The 25,232-nt window shown below is 44.0% G+C and overlaps 1 long non-coding RNA gene across 2 annotated transcripts in view; it reads left to right on the top strand.

The window, feature by feature from the left end:
- The window catches only part of LOC144507951 (uncharacterized), a 102,457-nt gene that overhangs the window by 5,625 nt on the left and 71,600 nt on the right, over positions 1-25,232 (top strand). The window contains exons 2-3 of one of the 2 annotated variants that reach the window (XR_013500180.1): positions 6,331-6,455; positions 8,616-11,372. This is a non-coding gene — a long non-coding RNA (uncharacterized LOC144507951). Of the gene's footprint in view, positions 1-6,330; positions 6,456-8,615; positions 11,373-25,232 lie in introns of those variants that run through there. The other variant, XR_013500181.1, reaches the window with a different exon arrangement.

The following is a 25,232-nucleotide window of genomic DNA, read 5'->3' as shown; positions in this document are numbered from 1 at the left end:
GTCAAAACAAATTTCTTCTCCCAATTGAGTATTACTATGGTTATGTTAAACTGGGGAGAGGTTTGGAGGAAGCGGGTGGTTTGTGGGGGGGACAATTTAAATTGGCTGGGTCAAATGCACCGAACTACAAAAAAATAACTTTTAGAAGAGTTTGTAATGAACACAAAACATGCTGCTCCTTCTAATTCTTCTTTTCAGTTTTCTGCTGAAGACTGGGTCCTACCCACAGCACCACCATCTCTACCATGAATAAGGCAAAGAGGCAAGTCCTGAATCCACTCCAATCAGAACCCCATTATGTTGGCAGCAACCTGATCCACACTGGCCATCCATTCCCCCAAGGAGTCCAAGTTGCTGTGACAATATACAATTTTACATTTATGTTGTACCCTGAAGCTATGAATAGTGATGGTACAGGTTGCAATTTCTTCCCATTACATGACTGATCAGTCCACTCCTGCTTTTCCATTGAAATGATTCCCAACTTGATACTCAACTTGTTGTGGATGCACTTTCCATGGCCAGCAAGGCTCGAACCCAGAACTTCTTGTTCAGAAGCAGAGGCATTATCACTGTCCCATGAGATCTCCTTGCTGTTCCTTCACCAGGTGCTCCACTTATCACTGTACTCTTTGCTCTTGCCCACCTCAATTACCAAAGCATTGTATAAAAATCAAAAAATATTAATGACAATCAAATGGATGTGAGTAGTGCTGGTGCATAGACTGGACTGTACCTAATTATACTGCAGTGCACTAAGCAAAACCATGCGAGATGTCACCAAGTGTGTGATGGTTTTCATAAAATCAGAGAATTTTACAGCACAGAAAAAGGTCGCATGAACCTGTACTGATTGTGGAATAAGCAATTCACCTTGACCCATTCCAGAAAGGTCCCATCTCCTCTTAAACTTCTATGTTCTTAAAAGTTGTCTAGTCTCTCTCATTTCTCCTTATCACTCAACTTCTCAGCGCTAACTAGAGGAACAACACCTCATCTTCCAGCTGGGCACTTTACAGCCTTCCGGACTGAACATTGAGTTCAACAACTTCAGAGCATGAACCCTCCCCTCCTCCTTCATCCCAACTCCATTTATTTTGTTTCTTCTTTTCATCTTATTCATCCATTTTTATTACGTTATATTCTTATTTTTATTTTTCCACTTCTAAAATCTCACTTCTCATCTTCTTTTCCAACCACCCCCCTCTCCTCCACCGCGACCGCCCCCCCCTCCCCTGCCCACCCCCCCCTCCCCCGCCCACCCCCCGCCCTCCCCCCCGGGCCCCTCACTCCACTAGGGCCAACTGCTACATTCCTCAGGTTGTCCTTAAGTTTAAGTTGATTTATTAGTGTCACAAGTAAGCTTACATTAACACTGCAATGAAGTTAGTGAAAATCTCCTCGTTGCCACACTCCGGCACCTATTCAGGTACACTGAGGGAGAATTTTAGCATGGCCAATGCACCAAACCAGCACGTCTTTCGGAGTGTGGGAGGAAACCAGAGCACCCGGAGGAAACCCATGCAGACACATGCAGACTCTGGACAGACAGTGACCCAAGCCGGGAATCGAACCAAGGTCCCTGGAGCTGTGAGACAGCAGAGCTAAGCACTGTGCTTGATACTCTGCACCTTTGTTCTGCCATGCACACATTCCGATCTCTTAATGGACGCTCTTAGCACCATTCTCAGACTTTATCATCACCATTTACCTTCCCTTTGATAGGACGAGCAAAGACAAAAGGACATTTACAGCCACCACCAACCTGCGCATCCCCTCCCGCCACTCCCCCTCCACCCCAACACACACTCATAGATTTTCCTTCTCTTCAGCTCTGACGAAGAGACATCGTGACTCGGAAAGTTGGTTCTATTCTCTCTCCACAGATGCTGTCAGACCTGCTGAGATTTGCAGCATTTTCTGTTTTTGTTTCAGATTCCAGCATCCACAGTATTTTGTCTTTTTCTCATTTGGAGACTTCACTTCTGATTTTTTTTCATTGTTTTGACATTCAGGCAGCAATAGAGTGGCAAAACCTAGAGTCGCCTAGCCAAAGATTTGTATAGCTACAGTATTATCTCTGCTATTATACAGGCAGCCACCCAAAAACTGTGAAAGCTTTAAGGGTAAATGAGATGTTAACTTAAAAAAAATGGCAGTAAGCCTGTGATCCACCATAATTAATGGCCTGCTAATTACATCAGCAGAACTTGCATGTTCCAAACCTGCGTGTTTCTGCAATTCTGTGACTGGGTTATTAATCATGAAAAAAAAAGGGCAAGCTCCCATTCTTCATCAGGGGGAATTTCACCTTCTGCCTGAGGTCTGTCGCATTCAGCGTGCAAAGTGTCCTGGACACACAGAACAAGGGGCTGTGGACGTTCCACAAAATGGGGGCAATTCTCCCAGCCCGCTGCGCTGCTCTAGCAGTGCAGTGGGCTGGGAGATATAAGCAGAGGCCGTGTACTGGGCTTCCCGCTGGGCTACACGCTCTTCGTGCGTCTCCACCCGCAGGATTTGCGGCATCATCAGCTCCACGCCAGAAATCAGTGCGGAGCTGCAGAAATTATGTAGATGATCATTGACACATCATTCCCGGGCCCAGGACTGACGTCTGAGGCCTGCCACCTCCCCCTCACCCCCCCCCCCCCCCCAACCAGGAATGTTTCACAAGAGGGGAGGTGGTGGCCCAACCCCATTGGAGTGAAGGGAAGCTATGAAGGCACTCAAGGAGGATGGGGGTAAGGAGGGGTGCCCCCTGGGCATTGCCAGCTTGGCAGTGCCAGCCTGGCCCCCTGGCACTGCCCAAGGGGCAAAGTGGCAATGCCCAGGGGGCCCCTTGGCCACTATGGTTTATTAATCCACTATGATGAAGGGGGGGCACAGTAGCTCAGTGGTTAGCACTGCTGCTTCACAGCTCCAGGGACCTGGGTTCGAATCCCGGCTCGGGTCGCTGTCTGTGTGGAGTTTGCACATTCTCCCTGTGTCTGCGTGGGTTTCCTCCGGGTGCTCCGGTTTCCTCCCACAGTCCAAAGATGTGTGGGTTAGGTTGATTGGCCATTCTAAATTGTCCCTTAGTGTCCTGGGATGCATAGATTAGAGGGATTAGTGGGTAAATATATAGGGATATGGGGATAGGGCCTGGGTGGGATTGTGGTTGGTGCAGACTAGATGGGCCGAATGGCCTTTTTCTGCTCTGTAGGATTCTATGACAGATCGACGCATGTGCACTGGCCTGCTCAGCGCTATATTACTGGCTTCTTCAGCGAGAATAGACCCCACCTTCTGATTCTTAGCATGATCCACGCTTGGGCTCTCTCCAGTGCACAGAGTGTGGGAGATTCATTTTGAAAATTCCGCTGAAAAAAACAAGGGATTTACTCCAGTAAATTCGGTACTTCAAAGTTTTTTTTGGGAGAATCCCATCCAATATAACCTGAAGCATCCATGTGAAGAACTTTGAGGTATTGACCAGAAGTATATGTGAGGAGCCACTGCCTAAAGCCGGTGAACTTTCAAAGAAAGATTGAAGCCTTCAGTCAACTTGCACATATATTTCTTATTTGCTAGGTTGCCCTGATTGAATTTTAGGGACCCGGATATTGGGAAAGATTTATTAGTACAATTGCCTCACTGTTCAGTAAATCCTGAATTAGGACAGCAATTTGGGAATGTGTCTATGATTTAAGAGATAAACGAACAAATGGGAGCATTAACCCTGAATCTCTAGGGAAGAGTGGGTGGATGGAGTAAGTCTTGTTCTACCATAAGTTCAGATGATTGATCAGAGGAAGCCACATGAAAACAGCAGAGGCCCAGGGTATTTCCTCTTTTTCAGGAATTTCCTCAACGCCTTGCAAGGAACAAAATTTCTAGTCATCCAGTAGTAAGCAATGAGAGAACTAACTTCACAAAGTAAATCAAAATAAAGGTTTAATAAAGAAACTTCATTACACCACCACTTAGGCCACATCCTGGGCTACAAATGCATCCCATAATCCCCATCTGCTTTCTATTTATACCGGGTCAGCTGACCACCACATCATTTTGCCATTGGTTACATAATAATAAGGGATGGGGTCGGGGATAGAGTTCACTAACCCATTCATTAACCCAAAGAAGATCAGAAGTGAATCTTTTCACAAGATCACAACCACATAATCCATATCCCTTATTTATTTTTTAGATTATTATTCTTTCATGGGATGTGAACATGTGTTTATATTCTAATAAGGTTTGATTTTTTTTCATTCAAGGGATGTGGGCTTTGTTGGCTGGGTCAGCATTTATTGCCCAGTACCTAATTGCCGTTGAGAAAGTGGTGGGTGAAATGCCTTCTTGAACTGTTGCAGTCCATGTGGTGTAGGTACACCCACAGTGCTGTTTGGGAGGGAGTTCCAGGATTTTCACCAAGTGACAGTGAAGGAACAGCAATATACTTCCAATTCAGGATGTTGTATGGCATGGAGAGGAACGTGCAGGTGGTGGTGTTCCTATGCAGTTGCTGCCTTTGTCCTCCCTGGAGGTAGTGGCCATGGATTTGGAGGGTGCTTTTGAAGGAGCCTTGGTGAGCTGCTTGAAGTGCATCTTGTATATGATACACCTTGCTGCCTCTGTGGATCGGTGGTGGAGGGAGTGAATGTTTAAGGTGATAGATGGTGTACCCATCAAGTGAGCTGTTTTGTTCTAGATGGTGCCAAACTTCTTGAATGTTGTTGGAAGTGCACTCATCCAGGCAAGTGGAGAGTATTCCATTACACTCTTGACTTGTGCCTTTTAGATGGTGGACAGGCTTCGAGGAGTTAGGAGCTAGTACTCACTGCAGAATTCCCAGCCTCTGACCTGATCTGGGAGTCACAGTATTTATGTGGCTAGTCCAGTTCAGATTCTGGTAAATGGCAACCCCAGGATGTTAATAAAGGGGGATTCAGTGATGGTAATGCCATTTAATTTCAAGGGAGGTGGTTAAATTCTCCCTTGTTGGAGATGTGCAGCTGTGTGGTGCAGAAGCAGCCTGCCATTTGTCAGCCCAAGCTTGAATGTTGTGCAGGTCTTGCTGCACAAGGACATAGATTGTTACAGTGATGTTGAACATTGTGCATTCATCTGTGAACATCCCCACTTCTGACCTTATGATGGAAGGAAGGTCATTAATGAAGCAGCTGAAGATGTTTGGGCTGAGGACACTACCCTGAGGAATTTCTGCCACGATATTCTGGGATAGATATGATTGACTTCCAACAATCATAACTAGCATCCTTTATGCTAGGTATGACTCTAACCAGTGGAAAGATTTCCTTGATTCCCATTGACTCCAATTCTGCTAGGGCTCCTTGATGTCACACTTGGTCAAATGCTACCTTTATGTTAAGGACAGTCACCCTCACCTCAGCTCTTGAGTTCAATTCTATTGTCCATTTTTGTACCAAGGTTATAATGAGGTCAGGAGTTGAGTGGTCCTGGCAAAACCCAAACTGTGTGCCAGTGATCAGCCAATTGCTGAGTAAGTGTTCACTGTCGCAACTTCTTCTGTCACTTTGTTGATGATCGAGTAGACTGATTGGGGCAGAATGAGCCAGGTTGGATTTGTTCTGGTTTGTGTGTACAGAACATACCTAGGTAATTTCCCACATTGCCAATGTTGTGGCTCCACTAGATCAGCTTGGCCAGGGACGTGGTTAGTTCTGGAGCACAAATCTTTGATACTATTGCCAGAATGTTGTTAGGGCTCGTAGTGCTTGTAGGATCCAATCCTTTCCACTGTTTCTTGATAACATGTGTAGCAAATTGAATTGGCTGAAGACTGTTATCTGTGATGCAGGAAAATGCAGCAAGGAGGCCAAGGTGGATCATCCGCTCAGCACTTCTGCCTGAAGACTGTTGCAAATGCTTCAGCCTTGTCTTTTGCACTCATGTGCTGGGCTCCTCCATTATTGAGGATGGGTGTTTTTGTGGAGCCTCCTCCTTTAATTACTTGTTTAATTGTCCACTACCATTCAAAGCTGGACATGGTAGGACTGTTTGATCTGATCTGTTGGTTTGAGATTGCTTAGCTCTGTCTATCACATGCTGCTTCCACTGTTTGGCATGCACCAGGTGGACATTTCATTTTTAGATATGCCTGTTGCTGCTCCTGGAATGCCGTCCTGCACTCTTCACTGAACCAGGGTTGATCCCCTGGCTTAACAGTAATGGGAGAGTGGAGGATATGCAGGGCCATGAGGTTACAGATTATGATTGAATATAATTTTGCTGCCGTTGATAGCCCACTGTGCATGATGGATGCTCACATTATAGTTGCTATATTTCACCAAAGTTTATCCCATTTAGCATGGTTGTAGTGCCACACAACATGATGGACAGTATTCTCAATATAAAGACAGGACTTCATCTCCACAAGGATGTACAGTGGTCACTCCTACTGATACTGTCATGGACAGATGCATCTGAGACAGGTAAGATTGATGAGGATGAGAGCAAGTATGTTTTTCTCTCTTGTTGGTTCCTCACCTCCTTCTGCAGACCCAGTCTAGCAATTATAAACTTTAGGACGTAGCTAGCTTGATCAGTAGTGGTGCGACCGAGTCCACTTGGTGATGGAATTGAAGACACCACCCAGAGAAAATTCTGTGCCCTTGACACACTTAGTATTTCCTTCTAATGGTGTTCCACATGGAGGAAGGAGTACTGATTCATGAGCTGAGGGATGGAGGGATGGTAGGTGGCTATCTGCAGGAGGTTTCCTTATCCATGTTTGATCTGATGCCATCAGATTTCATGACACCCAGAGTCAATGTTGAGAACTCCCAAGGCAAGTCTCTTTTGATTGTATACCACTGTGCTGTCACCTCTGGCTTGGGGGTGGGGGAGGGGGGGGGGGGGGGGGTGCTAGGGTCTGTCTTGACGGTGGGACAGGACACACCCAGGGATAGGGATGGTGGTGTCTGGGACATTACCTGTAAGGTACAATTCTGTGAGTCTAACTATGTCAGGCTGTTGCTTGACCAGTCTGTGAGACAACTGTCCTCATGTTGGAACAAGCCCCTAGATACTAGCAAGGAGGGCTTTGCAGAGTTGACAGAATTTGGAGTTCATTGTTTTTTCAGGTGCCGAGCCCAATGCCTAGTGGTCAGTCCGGTTTAATTCCTTTCCAGCTTTGTAATGTTTAGATACATCTGGCGGCATGGTGGCACAGTCGTTCGTTCTGCTACCTCACAGCTCCAGGGACCCGGGTTCAATTCCGAACTTGGGTGACTGTCTGTGTGGAGTTTGCACGTTCTCCCTGTGTCTGCATGGGTTTCCTCCGGGTGCTCCGGTCTCCTCCCACAGTCCAAAGATGTGCTGGTTAGGTGGATTGTCCATGCTAAATTGCCCCTTAGTGTCCCAAGATGTGTCGGTTAGATTGATTCGCCATGGTAAATACATGGGGTTACAGGGGAACGCCAGGGGAGAGGGCCTGGATAAGATACTCTGTCAGAGAGTCAGTACAGACTCGATGGACCAAATGCCTCTTCTGCAGTGTGGGGAGTCTATGAACTGAGTGATTTGCTCACCCACTCGTCTAAGTGAGTGGGTGAGGTTCTGGCAGATGGAGTACAATGTTGGTAAATGTGAGGTCATCCATTTTGGTGTGAATAATAGCAAAATGGACTATTATTTAAATGGTAAAAAATTGCAGCATGCTGCTGTGCAGAGGGACCTGGGTGTCCTTGTGCAGGAATCTCAAGGGGTTGGTTTGCAGGTGCAGCAAGTAATTAAGAAGGCAAATGGAATTTTGTCCTTTATTGCTAGAGAGATGGAGTTTAAAAACAGCAAGGTTATGTTGCAGCTGTATAAGGTGCTGGTGAGGCCACACTTGGATTACTGTGTACAGTTTTGGTTTCCTTACTTGAGAAAGGATATACTGGCACTGGAGGGGATGCAGAGGAGATTCACTAGGTTGATTCCGGAGTTGAGAGGGTTGGCTTATGAGGAGAGACTGAGTAGACTGGGGCTATACTCATTGGAATTCAGAAGAATGAGGGGAGATCTTATAGCAACATATAAGATTATGAAGGGATTAGATAAGATAGAAGCAGGGAAGTTATTTCCACTGGCGGGTGAAACTAGAACTAGGGGGCATAGTCTCAAAATAAGGGGAAACAGATTTAGGACTGAGGTGAGGAGGAACTTCTTCACACAAAGGGTTGTGAATCTGTGGAATTCCCTGCCCAGTGAAGCAGTTGAGGCTACCTCATTGAATGTTTTTAAGGCAAGGATAGATAAATTTTTGAACGGTAAAGGAATTAAGGGTTACGATGAGCAGGCGGGTAAGTGGAGCTGAGTCCACAAAAAGATCAGCCATGATCTTATTGAATGGCGGAGCAGGTTCGAGGGGCCAGATGGCCTACTCCTGCTCCTAGTTTTTATGTTCTTATGTTCTTATTTCAGGGAACATTAAGAGTCAACCATATTGTTGTAGGTCTGGAGTCACATAGAGTCCAGACCAGCTAGGGTCAGCAGATTTCCTTTCCTACAAGGACCTTGGTACCCAAATAGGTTCTATTTTTCATAGTCACCATCACTGAGGTTAGATTTTAGTTCCAGATTTATTTATTGAATTTAAATTCCACCAGCTGCTGCGTCCCTGGAACCTGCATCCCCAGTAAATTAGCCTGGGCCTCTGGACTACTAGGCCACAGACGTTAACATTGTGCCACCGCTTCCTCTTTGGACTTCCTGAGGGGATAATGGGAAGACAAAGCACTGACATAAACAATTGGTGGTCCAGTGATCAGGATGAAGTATTTCTGTCACCAGAGTGGATACGGCTCCAGTTGTTTTTTTTGTAGGTTGTGAACTGTTTCATCCTGCGGGCTTCACTGGAAATTATCATCTTCCAATCACAGTATTACAAGGATAACAAGACTCCCTTTCAGCACTCAGTAACGAATTTAAAGTGCTGTCAATATAGGCATTCCTAAAATATGTATAATGTAAAAACTCTTAAGAAGTTAATGAGGATTTATCGCCATTGTGTTATACCTGCATCAATGCACACCGATCACAAGAGCTCTCACTGCAAAGAGCATATGGTGCAGAGATACGTTTCATGGGGATAGATAAATTACTAAACATGACACACTTAATATTTGGGCTTTATCTCTCCATTTGTTTTTCTCCAAATTCATCTGCTCAATTCTAACCAGAAGCATATTAATGTGAAGCAAGTTGAGACAAATGTCTCTTTTATGATAGATTGATAATGGACGATATCAATTTCCCCGTAATAGTTCACATGATCATTACAGTGCAAGCATATAAAAAGCTGTTAAACAGTTATTAGATATGTTATCATTGCCTGAGCACACTTCAGCATAGTTTGACGCACAGCAGAATAATAAAGATAAGCAACTTACTACATATGCCAGGCTGCCAACTCACATGTTGTCATACTATAAATAGAAGATATAATGTTATCTGCGTCCTCAACATGACGTACAAACGTTTCTGTTCAAGGGATTAAAATAGCCAGCCGAAGAAAATGACATACAAAGCAAAATACTACAAATGCTGGAAATCTGACGTAAAAACAGAGCATATGGAAATACGCAACAGGCCTAGGTGCATCTGTGGAGGTAAAAAATAGAGCTAATGTTTCAGCAGGACACAATCCAGGAGAAAGCATCCCGCCTAATCAGCAACCCATTCACTACCTTATACATTGACCCCCCACACTGCTGATGCACAGCGGCAGAAGTGCGTACCATAAACAAGTTTCACTGCATTAATTTACCATGGCTCCTTCGACAGCACCTTCCAAATCCATGAGCTCTACCACATAGAAGCACTAGGGCAGCACATGCATGGGAACACTGCCAACGATAAGTGTCCCTCCAAAACACACTGCCCTGATTTGGGACTATATTGCTGGTCCTACATAGAGTCATAGAGGTTTACAGCATGGAAACAGGCCCTTCGGCCCAACTTGTCCATGCCGCCCTTTTTTTTAAAAACCCCTAAGCTAATCCCAATTGCCCGCATTTGGCCCATATCCCTCAATACCCATCGTACCCATGTAACTATCTAAATGTTTTTTAAAATATAAAATTGTACCCGCCTCTACTACTACCTCTGGCGGCTTGTTCCAGACACTCACCACCCTCTGTGTGAAAAAATTGCCCCTCTGGACACTTTTGTATCTCTCCCCATGGTTGCTGTGTCAAAATCCTTAGCAGCACGTAGGTGTATCTGTACCACCTGGACTGCAGCGGTTCAAAAAGTTAGCCCACCACCACCTTCTCAAGGGCACTGAGGGATGGACAACAAATGCTGGTCTCGCCAGAAACACTCGCATCCTATGAAAGAATGTTTAAAAAGCGTGATGACCTTTTGTCAAAACCATAAGAAAATAATAAATGCAGATGCTATGGTGAACTTCCTCATTAAAAGTGATCAAATGTTGTAAAAACACCATGTATTATCCTTCTTTCTTAGAGACTTAATAGAGGTTTCTTAAGAGACTTAATAGAGGTTTATAAAATGATGAAGGGGATAGATAGAGTGAACGTTCAAAGACTATTTCCTCGGGTGGATGGAGCTATTACAAGGGGGCATAACTATAGGGTTCGTGGTGGGAGATACAGGAAGGATATCAGAGGTAGGTTCTTTACGCAGAGAGTGGTTGGGGTGTGGAATGGACTGCCTGCAGTGATAGTGGAATCAGACACTTTAGGAACATTTAAGCGGTTATTGGATAGGCACGTGGAGCACACCAGGATGATAGGGAGTGGGATAGCTTGATCTTGGGTTCAGATAAAGCTCGGCACAACATCGTGGGCCGAAGGGCCTGTTCTGTGCTGTACTGTTCTATGTTCTATTTTCTTTCATTTTTCTTATTCCTCTTCAAAGCAATTAACTTCAGATTGACAGTAAGGCTTTCTTGATGGCTGAGCTGGTTAAGACAATGAGCAAGGCAGTGGTGTAGTGGTAATGTCACAGGACTTGTAATCCAGAGACCTAAGATAAGGTCCAGTGACCTGGGTTCAAATCCCACCATGGCAGATGGTGAACATAAGAACTAGGAGCAGGAGTAGGCCATCTGGCCTCTTGAGTCTGCTCTGAAATTTGAGTTCAATAAGAATCTAGAATTAAAGGTCTAATGATGACAATGAAACCATTGTTGATTGTTGTAAAAAAATCCCTCTGGTTCACAAATATCCTTCAGGGAAGCAAATCTGTCTCCTTACCCAGTCTGGCCTCTATGTGACTCCAGACCCACAGCAATGTGGTTGATTCTCAAATGTCCTCTGGAATGGAGGCAGTTAGGGATGGACAATAAATGCTGGCCCAGCTAGCGATGCTCACATCCGTTAAATTAATTTTAAAAAACATGGGGCATTATGATCCTGTGCAGGATCTCCAATCGGCACTAAATTGGGTTTCGTCAAAAACGGCATATGGCTGAAGGGCCTGTTTCCTGTGCTGTACTGCTCTTTGTTCTTTGTTCTTTGCTTGCCTTCATCAGCCGGGGCATTGAGTATAAGAGTTGGGAAATCATGTTGCAGCCATAGAAAACCTTGGTTAGGCCGCATTTGGAATATTGCGTGCAGTTCTGGTCACCACACTACCAGAAGAACGTGGAAACTTTGGAGAGAGTGCAAAGAAGGTTCACCAGGAAGTTGCCTGGTCTCGAGGGTGCTGACTATGAGGAGAGGTTGAATAAACTAAGATTGTTTTCACTGGAAAGATGGAGGCTGAGGGGAGACCTGATAGACGTCTACGAAATTATGAGAGGCATAGACAGGATGGATAGTCAGAGGCTTTTTCCTGGGATGGAGGTGTCAATTACAAGGGGGCACAGGTTCAAGGTGAGAGGGGGAAAGTTTAAGGGAGATGTGCGGGGGAGGTTTTCCACGCAGAGAGTGGTGGGTGCCTGGAATGCGCTGCCAGAGGAGGTGGTGGAATCAGGCACAATAGTAACATTTAAGAGGCATCTGGATGGGTACATGAATAGGGAGGGAATAGAAGGATATGGACTGAGTAAGAGCAGAAAGTTTTTTTAGTTTTGTTCAGGCATCATGATTGGCACAGGCTTGGAGGGCCGAAAAGGCCTGTTCCTGTGCTGTACTTTTCTTTGTTCTTTGTTTTCTGCACATCTGTCCTAAAATAGGCCTAACCTGCTGACTGATGCTATTTCAAAATATTTGCTAAAATCTTCTGTCTTCATTGTGGCTGGGATTTTCTGGTGTTGCAGGTTAATGGAGTTTTGGCTGGAACGCCAAATTTTCCGTTGGCGCTCGCAATGGATTCCACCATGGACAGAACCAGAGAATCCTGCCCATTGTTAACCCATCTTTCCCAGACAAAAAATAGATTAAAAGTGACAAAGTAATTTTGATCAATAGATACTTAAACCACGAGATCCTCAGTATCATTGAGACTTTATGCCATAATCCAATTTCAGGAAGGGGATGACCAGAGTAATAAATTCCAATTCCAACAATCTTATTTACGTTTAATGGGTGTGGTAAACCACTGTTATCTGCTATCTGTTACCTGTATATGTGGCACATCCCGGTCGGTTCCGCCCAAGTCTCCTTCCCCTGATCTGGGTATAAAGGTGGTGGCTCCTCCCCCCTTGTTCTCTGTTCAGACCAGATCATCGACAGGGATGGCTCCAAGTTCTTGCCAATAAAAGCCTATTTGTCTTGCTCACAACTAGTCTCGGCTCGATTGATAGTGCATCAATGGGGATCGTTTACCAACAAAGCAGTTAACACCACAAAATTGCTGTACATCTCTTTTTGGCTATATATGTGTGTAGATGCATATTTGCATATGTAGCATTTAAAGTGTTAAAACAAGACAGTAGACCATGATACCAAAAGAATTAGGAACAGGAGTAGGCCATTTGGCCGCTCAAGCCTGTCCCGCCATTCAAAGGGATCATGGCTGATCCGACATTCCTCATGTCCACTTTCCTGCTCTTTCCCCATAACCCTCGATTCCCTTACTGATCAAAAATCTATCTTTCTCAGTCTTAAGTATACATAAGTACTCTACCCTAAAAGCCCTCTGTGGTAAGGAGTTTCAAAGACTCACAATCCTCTTCATCTCAGTCTTAAATTGGCACCCTTTTATCCTGAGACTATGCTCTCTGGTCCTAGACTCTCCCATTAGGGGAAATATTCTCTCAACATTTACTCTGTCAAGCCCCGTAAGAATCATATATGTTTTAATGAGATTGCCTCACGTTCTTCTAAATTCCAATGTGTCGAGTTCCGACCTCCTGAACCTTTCCTCATAAGAAAATCTCCCTACACCGGGGATCATTCTAGTGAGACTAGTCTGAGCACAGGAGGTGAACTGAAGAAACTATGGCATTTTGTCTGTAGTATGTATCAGTGACAATTGGGAATATTATCGACTGGAAAGGGTGACTCTGTGATGTGCCCACAACCCAGTTAAAACAGCATCTTCCCAAATTAACAGAATTATACAATTTAGAAGTCAATATTATTATAGAAAAAATTTAAAATCTCTGCCAGTTAACCAGAAAAAAAAACTTGGATAAACGCTGCTGAATCCTGAATTCTCTCCAACTGAAACCTACTAAGTAGTAAACATTCCGTTGATCACAGTACGAGAATATTAAATCCCCGAAGAGAACAGCAGTGATGTCCTGTCTCAAATACCGGCTCTTTTAACTTATTCACATGCATCTTATTTATCTTTTCCTACTTCTCCCCAGGTTTACTCTGCCCCTCTGCTTCCCCCTTGAAGGTGCTGACTCTAGAGTGAGGTACAGTTGCACCAGATGGGCGGCACGTTGGCACAATGGTTAGCACTACTGCCTCACAGCTCCAGGGACCTGGGTTTGATTCCCGGCTTGGGTTACTGTCGGTGTGGAGTTTGCACGTTCTCCCCATGTCTGCATGGGTTTACTCTGGATGCTCCGGTTTCCTCCCACAGTCCAAAGATGTGCGGGTTAGGTGCATTGGCCATGCTAAATTGCTCTTTAGTGTCCCGGAATGCATAGGTTCGTGGTGTTACGGGGATAAGGCCTAGGTGGGATTGTTGTAGGTGCAGACTCGATGGGCCAAATAGTCTCCTTCTGCATTATAAGGTTTCTGTGATTCTATGAGTGCCAGTTGCCCTCTGGTAAATCAAGACACCTAAGTTGGGATTTCCATTAAAGTGTGATCCCAACAGGAATTGACAGAATTACAGAATCCCTACAGTGCAGAAGGAGATCATTCCCAACCTATCCCCATAACCCCATATATTTAACATGCCCCCCCCAACCCCCCCCCCCCCACACTGAGTGGCAATTTAGCACGGCCCATCCACTTAACCTGCACATCTTTGAAGAGTGGGAGCAAATTGAAGCACCTGGAAGAAACCCACATAGACATGGCTACAAGGTGCAAACTCCACACAGACAGTGACCCAAGCCGGGAATTGAACCGAGGTCTCTGACGCTGTGATGCAGCAGTGCTAACCATTGTACCACTGTGCTGCCCCTTGAGAGAGAGAGTGATTTGTACTGCCCAGTGTGATGAACCGTAACCCAGCAGAATTATCCAGCCTCAATATAACATTTTTGGCATAGACAAGGCATTAGAAATATCGCTAATGGTGGGTGCAGTTATTTTGGAGTAGGGCTGAGGGCTGTGACACACAGTTGCAGGTTGCATTAGCTTATAGGAAAGGCATTATCATCACCATTCATTTCAGGAAAGGGAGGACAGAATGGCTGTCAGATCGGCAGGAGGGTAGAGAACCTTTGTCTCTTCTGATATAGCACTGAAAAAAGAAGTAAGGGAAAAGAAAGGGGATGGATATCCTTTAACACACTGTGCTATGGGGCCCAAAGAGAGATACCCAGAGGTAATGAAAGAAGACTTGCAGGCTGTTGCTGCCATACATCATCACAGGCTTGATTCAAGGATGAACCTACTCAGAGTCCAGAGTTTCTGCCATGAGTCCTCATGCGACTGACCAGGCCGACTCTCGAACTGCCAATCTTTGGATACATGGGGCAGGATCTCCATGAGGTATTGCCGTCTGGAGTGCAGGATTTGTTTCCTTTTTATCCTTCTGAGCTGCACACTGCCCCATCATTAAGGTGTTTGGACTCAAAGCGTGATGGATAAGGTGTCGCCATTTTGAGTGATTGGGAACTTGCTCCTCCCAGTCATTAATGTCAATGCTTCCATGCTTCAAGGAGAGTTCAGAGTGTCTTTGTAGTGTTTTCTTATTCCTTCCCTGGGATGCTGACCATCTTGAGAGTTGAGAAAACAGGAAATGGTGGGGGAGATGCCCATCTGGACAAGTATCCTGTCCATGGGAATTGATTTTGTAGGGTCTTTGCCTCAATATTTGTGGACCTGGTGTCAAGGAGAACACTGGTGTTTAATGATCCTCCCACTGAATTTGGATGATTGGAGGAGGGATTGCTGGTGGAGTTTCTCGAGCGCTCTTATGTGTCACTGATACATGGTCCAGGCCTCACTGCAGCACAAACCTGATTGGTCAGATAGTGGCAGAAGACAGGAAATGACCTAATAGTCAACCTGATAAAGGAAGCAACCAACACCTTTCAAAGGTAATTCTCTGGAAAAGAACCCTACTTATGCACATCTTTCCATGTTTCCTGCCCATAATAAATGAAAAGCAAGCAGCATTTACCAGAAAGGCAAATGGATTGGCAGAACATGACTCTGAAACTCTAATAAAAAAACCTGAACTCCAGTATAACAAAAAGGGATTTGTCTTATTTTATTGACCTTGAAGCTGTGATCTTGATCATTGACTTTTAATCATCGCTGTTTCTCAGTTGTACACTATTTTTGAGTTAACAGTTTTTTGGGCACCTTGTCAACATTTTTGTAGCTTGACCTATGCGTTAACTTAAAGGCATCAGGATAATGTTCACCTTCAGCACTTGACCCCCCTCCATTGGTCACAGAGCCTCTGGATTTACCATCACCAATGGGCTGGTAAAATTCTGAACTCTATCTAGGTCAAAAGATTCATACTCCCAAAAACTTAAAATGCACATAATGCACAAAGTGATTCTGATTGCCAGTTCCATTACTTCAAGTCACTGGACCAGTCTACATTTCTGACACCATACATACAGATGAGCAAGCATTTTGCAGAGTTCTGCACAGTAAGTGAGTGATGTAAACCCCCAGGTCTGTAACAAAGTTAATGTCCTGTTTGGTTGAAGAAGAATGAGGAATTTCTCACTGCATTTCTCATTTGCCTATCCACCCTCTTACAATGCGACCTGTCCCCATCTAAAACCCTGATAGACAGGAAGCTTTGTGCACAATTTCCAATCCTGCCGAAGAAACTCCTGATGTGGAGATGCCGGCGTTGGACTGGGGTGGGCACAGTAAGAAGTCTCACAACACCAGGTTAAAGTCCAACAGGTTTATTTGGTAGCAAATACCATAAGCTTTCGGAGCAATGCTCCTTCGTCAGATGGAGTGGTCTCTGTTCTCAAACAGGGCACAGACACAGAAATCAAATTACAGAATACTGATTAGAATGCAAATCTCTACAGCCAGCCAGGTCTTAAATGCATCTCCTCCGGAGCCTTCAACATGTCATTGATGAAGACGAACATCTCGCCAAGGCCATCCCCACACCCCCACTTCTTGCCTTCAAACAACCATGCAACCTCAAACAGACCATTGTCCGCAGCAAACTACCCAACCTTCAGGAGAACAGTGACCACGACACCACACAACCCTGCCACAGCAACCTCTGCAAGACGTGCCGGATCATCAACACGGATGCCATCATCTCACGTGAGAACACCATCTACCAGGTACATGGTACCTACTCTTGCAACTCGGCCAACGTTGTCTACCTGATACGCTGCAAGAAAGGATGTCCCGAGGCATGGTACATTGGGGAAACCATGCAGACGCTACGACAACGGATGAATGAACACCGCTCGACAATCACCAGGCAAGACTGTTCTCTTCCTGTTGGGGAGCACTTCAGCAGTCACGGGCATTCAGCCTTGGATCTTCAGGTAAGCGTTCTCCAAGGCGGCCTTCACGACACACGACAGCGCAGAGTCACTGAGCAGAAACTGATAGCCAAGTTCCGCACACATGAGGACGGTCTAAACCGGGATGTTGGATTTATGTCACATTATCAGTAACCCCCACAGCTTGACTCCTGGACTTGCACAATTTCACAAGCTGTACTGTCTGGAGACAATACACATCTCTTTAACCTGTGTTGAATGCTCCCTCCACCCACATTGTCTGTGCATTTAAGACCTGGCTGGCTGTAGAGATTTGCATTCTAATCAGTATTCTGTAATTTGATTTCTGTGTCTGTGCCCTGTTTGAGAACAGAGACCACTCCATCTGACGAAGGAGCATTGTTCCGAAAGCTTATGGTATTTGCTACCAAATAAACCTGTTGGACTTTAACCTGGTGTTGGAAGAAACTCCTACCAGGGTTGGTAGCCAAGGACCACTAGGATGTCCAAGAAAGGGAGCAGTCCTACAGACAGTAGCAAGCTTTTGCCTACAACGATGATGTGAGACACTTGCCACAGCTGCAACAGAGCGACAGGGTCTGGGTTCCTGAGCTCAAGAGATAAAGAACAGTCCTCTCACAGAATGAGGACCAATCCCCATTCTACCAGATTGGCACAGCAGAGAGCACAGTCAGGCGCAACAGGAGAAGTCTATGCACTCTCCTTTGACTGGTTCCCTCCATCACACAGTTTCGGACTATTAATGCCAGTTCAACCTCCAAATCAACAACAAGAGCCAGAACCAACCGATCCTGCCACTCTTTGGACCAGGCGGTGAATGAGATGTGGAAGGGTTATGAAGCCACCTGACCGCCTAAACCTTTAACTTTAAGGCATTGAATGGATAGTTAGAATGTTGTTGAGCTAATACTGTACTAGCAATAATATTACAATAGCATTAAGGTTGTAACAATAACATAAATGCATAAGACTTATAACAACATAAGACTTAGAGAAAACCAACATAACTCTATATCCATGGGATAAATAAATGCTGGCCAGCCAGCGACGCCCATGTCTCATGAATGAATAAGAAAAAATAACTGCGGGGCGAGGTTTAGTAGAAGGGTCTGGCACACATGGGGTTAATGTGGAACTGAGTACAGTACCACCCACACAATGATGGAAGTGGCACAGTGATTGGCCATGCTAAATTGACCCTAGTGTTAGGGGGTATGCAGGGTAAATGTGTGGGGTTACAGGAATAGGGCCTGAGTGGGATTGTGGTTGGTACAGACTCGATGGGCCAAATGACCTCCTTCTGTACTGTAGGAATTCTATGATTCTAAGGAGGAACATGACCAGACCTAGATCAGTATGATGTTGGCGAGAGACGTGTCAGGACCTAAAGGTGTTTGCTAGTCCTGTACTGTATATTTGTATGTAGTTACAAGTAGTTAATAAAGACTTGCTGTCACGAAAGACTATGAAGACTTTTTTTAACAGGCACACTCTGGAACCAACAGCATTACGGCAGAAGAGGCACTTATACAAATCTGTCGAGAAGCATAGATTTCAAACTGATCAGCAACTTGGCTTCAGAGTTTGAGTTTTACTGAGTTTGGGCCAGCCACCCTCTGTTACACTTCTGCAGCCAATGCAAATTTCAATGGGAGCCAAAATGAACTCCATGGCCACTTCAGAAGTTTTCATAACTTTTTTATTTCTGTAAGGGTTTAAAGATCAAGTTTTTCTTTCAAAAACAATATTGGTCCATGAAACTTATTGAACTTGATTGTAGAGCATTTGCTGCTCGGAATATTCTGAAAATTTCATCAAAAAATCCATAGAATTACCACTTTAGGATCAAGGAAATTCTGAATCCAAAAGTGGCTTACCAACGGTGTTATGCCACACTGACATTGCCATGATATCTTCCACTAATTTAATGAAACTTTCACCAAACTTTTCTGCCGCTGATTAACCAAGCATCCAAGCAAAAGGACAGCTTCAGAAAATATTCTGAGCTTATGCCTGTTCTGCATGGGTTGTGAATTTATGCCTAAGATCTTACAATGTTCTTCAGCAATATCTTTGCTTTCTCCTCACCGAGTCCTGAACTGTATTTTCTCTGCATCTTTGAATTAATCCAAATAATTTCATTAAAAATGTAAGCAAACTTCAAAGAACAAAGAAAATTACAGCACAGGAACAGGCCCTTCGGCCCTCCAAGACTGCATCGACCATGCTGCCCATCTGAACTAAAACCCCCTACCTTTCCGGGGACCATATCTCTCTATTCCCATCCTATTCATGTATTTGTCCAGATGCCCCTTAAAAGTCACTATCGTATCTGCTTCCACTACCTCCCCCGGCAGCGAGTTCCAGGCACCCACCACCCTCTGTGTAAAAAACTTGCCTCGTACCTCTCATTTAAACCTTGCCCCTCGCACCTTGTGGTGAACCATAGTTGGTTACCACTATGAGTACTGAACCATAGATGGTCAGCACTATGGGTACTTGTAGATATGTTACTGTTGTCACTGTTGGGGTTAGGGTTGGGGTGTTCTACCTGTTGATATTGTTCTGTGGTACACTCCAGTTGGCTCCGCCTACCTGGAGGAGTATAAAGGTCACTGCACTGCCTGGTGACCCTTTAGTCTGGGATTGTATTGTATATAGTATGCTCCATTCTTGTTATTAATAAAAGTCTTTATTTCCCGGGTACGATCTAGCCACCCGAGTGATCTAATCGCGCATCACACCTTAAACTTATACTCCCTAGTAATTGACTCTTCCACCTTGCATACCTGTCGTTCATAAAGAATGGGTACGATGGTTTTAAACTTTCATTTTCATACGTAAAGAGAAAATTCATGGAAGAATGTGACAACAGTTTGTCCCTACCCTCAGCCCTCAATTGTTTATACTGATTTCCAATTGTTTGATGCAGGAGTTTATCTTCTGCCGTAAGTGAATGACAATTCTTGAGGACATTTTCTGCATGAAAAGTAAAGGTTAAGGCTGTCAAAGCATCCTTTATGAACACTAAGCATGTGAGAAATCTTTTCAACTCTTAATGCAAATCATTCAAATGCTAGAAGGATGCATTCAAAGATACTGAAAATTTCAGCACTTAGTAAGGAGGAATCAAAGAAATCACAGGGAAAAAATGTGAATTTTGGGGGTAATTTATCGGTTACTTTTTTCAATAAGATACAAGATTTCTCACATGCTTAGTGTTCATAAAGGATGCTTTGACAGCCTTAACCTTTACTTTTCATTATATATTGGTGCTAAAAATTGTTTTCAATATTCATAGAATCATCGAATCCCTACAGTGCAGAAGGAGGCCATTTGGCCCATCGAGACTGTACTGACCACAATCCCACCCAGGCCCTATTCCCACAACCCAGGCATTTACCCTGCTAATCCCCCTGATACTAGAGTCAAGTTACCATGGCCAATCAACCTAACCCACACGTCTTTGGACTGTGGGAGGAAACCCACACAGACACGGGGCAAATGTGCAAACTTCACACAGACAGGGACAGACACAGACAGGGACCTGAATTGAACCTGGGACCCTGGCATTGTGAGGCAGCAGTGCTAACCACTGTGCCGCCCCTATTGTTGACCATTGCTGTCCTCCTCCATACCCTTTCTTCTGTCGTTCAGTTCAATGATTCACTCTAACAGAGTAACAGTTTTAACAACACCAGGTTAAAGTCCAACAGGTTTATTTGGTCGCAGTTTTGTTAAAACTGTTACTGTGTTTACCCCAGTCCAACGCCGGCATCTCCACATCATCACTCTAACATAGCCAGCAAATTGACAGCAATGCGTTATTTTACCTTCTCTGTTCTGGCACACATTGTTAGGTAATATCCTTGGCCCCTCTACATGCTGCTCTTCAACATCTTCTTTAGACATGGGGATATCTTTCACAAGTGTGATAATCTAATAAAGCATTCTAGCTCTCATTTCCGTTGATCTGTTGACCACTTGTTTGACATCAATTACCGTTTGAGGCACAACTTCCTCCAGCTTTCAGAATATCGCTACAGGAGTTCCTCCGAGTTGTGTCCTAGGCCCAGTCATCTTCAGCTGCTTAGTCAGGGACCTTCCCTAAATCCTAAGGTCAGAAGTGAGGATGTTGGCTGATGATTGCTTGGCGTGCATTTGATTCACAATTCTGTGGATATCCAAGTAATTCATGGCCACATGCAGTAAACCTGGATATACATCCAGGACTGGGCTGATAGGTAGCAAGCAACAAGCAATGACTACCTCCAAGAGAAGCTCCCCTTGACATTCAATGACATTACCATTGCTGAGTCACCCTACCATCAACATACAGCTACAAAATAGGTGGGAACTTAGGTATTTTATGGTGAGATACTCCCTTCCTGACTCCCCAAAGCCTTTTCATCATCATTACATAAGTGAAGAGTGTGATGGACTGCTCTTCGCTTGCTTGGATGAGTGCAGCTCCAACAACACTGAAGAAGTTCAAAATCACCAGAAGCAAAACATCTCATTTGTTTGACCTATCAACCACCACCTTAAACTCATTCTTCATCCAGCACAACAAGATAGTGACAATAGTTTACATTGGCGTAACACCTTCAATGTAATAAAACCTCCCAAAGTGCTTCACAGGAATATTACAAAGCAAAATTAGATACTGAGCCACATCATGAGATATGAGCAAGGCAAGATGGCCAAAAGCTTAGTCGAAGAAATTGGTGTTAAGGAGCATCTTAAAAGAAAAATGAGAGACAGAGAGGTTGCAGAAGAAAATTCCAGAGCTTAAGCAGGACTTGCTTAAGTAATGGAGTAATTAGAATCAGAACTGGGGGAGGGCAGAATTAGAAAAGCACAGATATTTTGGAGGGTTGGGGGAAAAATCAGAGATAAAAGAGGGGAAAGGTCATGGAGAGATTTGAAGAAAAGGGATGTGAATTTTTTAATTGAGCCAATCTAAGTCAGTCAACTCAGTGACAGATGAATGGGACTGGTTACATGGACTGATTAAACCAGCGATAAAGGAAAAATACTGCGGATGCTCAAATCTGAAACATAAACAGAACATGCTGGAAAACTTCAGCAGGTCTGACAGCATCTGTGGAGAGAGTATCACCAATGTTTCGAGTGTGGATGACCCTTCGTCAGAGCTTCTGACGAAGAATCATTCCAGTCTCAAAACGTTGGCTCTATTCTCTCTCCACAGGCTACGCCAATGCCTTATTCACAGTTAGAAGCATTAAGTAAATAATTGGCTAGATTAGAGAGAGTAGGGACAATTATGGAGATGAAGTGCAGCAATTGGCTCTGCCAACTGTGGTAGTTCAAAAAGCAGACAGGTCCTCTTGGATTTGTGAAGATTGTAAATAACTGGTAAAAATGGTGATTGAAAATGAATCTTACCCATTGCCTACCTGTGAAGATTTGTTTTTTAATTTAACCAATGGAAAGATATTGAGTAAGATAGGTTTTTTTTATTCATTCAAGGGAATTGGGCATCACTGGCTATTGCCCATCCCTAATTGCCTTTGAGACATATGATGGTGAGCTGCCTTCTTGAACTGCTGCAGTCCATGTGGTTTAGGTAGGTACAACCACAGTGCTGTTAGGGAGGGAGTTCCAGGATTTTGACCTTGTGACAGTGAAAGAACGGCGATATCTTTCCAAGTCAGGATGGTATGTGCCTTAGAAGGGAATTTCCATGTGGTGTTGTTCCCATGTGTCTGTTGTCCTCATCTTTCTCGATGGTGGCAGTTGTAGGTTTGAAAGGTGCTGTCGAAGGAGCCTTAGTTCCCACAGTGCATCTTGTAGATGGTACACACTGCTGCCACTGTGCATTAGTGGTGGAGGCAGTAGATGTTTGTGGATGGGGTGCCAATGAAGTATGCTGCTTTGTCCTGGATGGTGTCAAGCTTCTTGAATGCTGTTGGAGCAGCACTCATCCAGGCAAGTGGAGAATATTCCATCACACGCCTGAAGTGAGTTACTCACCACAGGGATCCTAGCCTTCGACCTGCTCTTGCAGCAACAGTATTTATGTGGGTAGTCCAGTTCAGTTTCTGCTCAAGTGCATTTTTGTGATTAGAATTAACCGAAAAGAGCAAAGAATTGCTGAAGATTCATTCACACAATGGGTAGGGAAATTCAGGGAGGGCATGCTTTTATATTTGATACTCCTTCCCTGAACCTCTTCATCTCTGCATACCCCTCCATTTTAAAAACCTCTTCAAATTTCTTCTCTTCAACCTAGTCCTTGGCCACACCTTCTAATCTAATCTTACCTGATTTAGCCTCTACTCTCAATCAACCTAGATGTGAAGACAGAGAAATAGAGAAACTTAGGATAGAGAACAGGAGAAAACATAGGAAGGATTATGAGGCCATGGTTTATACTGCACTACACAGGTTAGATTGAAACAAAATCATGTCAACTTTTAAGAACTGATTAAATAACTGGTTGAAATACAGAGATGTGGGAACAAGGTGAACATACAGCATTAGGGTAACCGCCAACATGGTTGGTTGGATCAAATATCCTGATGATTTTTTTGTATCATTCTATTTAAATATCTTGTGATTATCTTACTTAACACGTGCAATATAAATGTAAGCATTTTTTGTTAGCATTGCTGCCTCACAGCGCCAGAAACTTGGGTTCAATTCCGGCCTTGGGTGACTGTGTGGATTTTGCACCTCCTCTCCTTGTCTGCGTGGGTTTCCTCCGGGTGCTCCTGTTTCCTCCCACACTTCAAAAATGTGCGGGTTAAGTTGATTGGCCATGCTAAATTGCCCCTTCATGTCAGAGACACTAGTAGTGTAAATACGTGGAGTTACAGGGATAGGACCTGGGTGATATTGTTGGTGCAGACTCAATGGGCCGAATCGCCTCCTTCTGCTCTGTGGGGATTCTATGATTCGATGATAATGTATTCTATTTTGAATCACAGGATAGGATGTAATGTAAATTAATGTGATAAAGCTGGAATAGAATAGTTTGAACAAATAATTGATAAATTCCTATGTGCTCAGTATTATAAAGAACTATAGTAATTTGTTAATTTTCTAATTTTTTATAGTTTTCAATGACCTCTCATTTACTTCATTCCTTGTTCTTACCTACAGACATTTTTGTTCTTTTGCTGCTCAAGCCACATGCTCATTTCAGGAAATGTTCTACATTTCCAGGGAAAGCAGTGTCCTTGACTTATAAATGTGACCAATTGAGTTCATACCTTACTGCCTCTCTTCAGATTATGGCATGATTTTGACCTTTGACCTGATGACTACAAAATGATCAATGACTTCTTAATGTACTGACGTCAGCTTTCACATTACGATGTTTACTCAAACATTCAAACAACCTTCTGATGTAATTTTATTGTGCTAGATGCAAATCGCGCGGCGGAGTTTATTGACACGGATATCAAACGTACAGCATCATAAACTCTCATTAGTGGCTACTGCTATGAATTGTTGTCACACCAACAACTAACATCCTGTATCTTTGTGCGTCCAATGCTTTGCAACGTCAGTGAACACTGACAACCTTAGATCGCACTGAAGTCATAAATGCATATGAATCTATTAACACAAATTTGTCCTTTAACTTGTTCAAGAGCAATGTTGAATATGCACATACATGTTTAAGTATGCAAAAGTTTGTTTCCTGCTTTTATCTTATCAAAAATGAATGTTGTGTGCACGCAGCTGAGGCAACGAAGAAATGAAGATTAAAATTTGTACACAAACAGTTGAGAAATATTTCACAAATACCTACGTGGCACAGTGGTTAGCACTGCTGCCTCACAGCAACAGGGACCTGGGTTCAATTCCCAGCTTGGGTCACTGTCTGTGTGGAGTTTGCACGTTCTCTCTGTATCTGCGTGGGTTTCATCCGGGTGCTCCGGTTTCCTCCCACAGTCTGAAAGATGTGCTGGTTAGGCGCACTAACCCGAACAGGTGCCGAAGTGTGACGAGGGGAATTTCACAGTGACTTCATTGCAGTGTTAATGTAAGCCTACTTGTGACTAATAAATAAACTTTAAAATGATCTTAAGGGAAAATATAATCGGAGAAATCAAAGAAGGGAATATTTTATATATGATTACAAATATTAAACTATCAGATTAAGTGAACAACTCTAAATTACAGATATTCAATTATTTGTTTTTTTCTTAATTTGATGCAGCTTAGTACATTTTCTCCCATCCATTTC

Source organism: Mustelus asterias, chromosome 19 (genome assembly GCF_964213995.1).
Source record: "Mustelus asterias chromosome 19, sMusAst1.hap1.1, whole genome shotgun sequence".
NCBI lineage: Eukaryota > Metazoa > Chordata > Chondrichthyes > Carcharhiniformes > Triakidae > Mustelus > Mustelus asterias.
The sequence above is the reverse complement of the archived record's forward strand: the minus strand, read 5'-3'. Positions and strand labels throughout refer to the sequence as shown.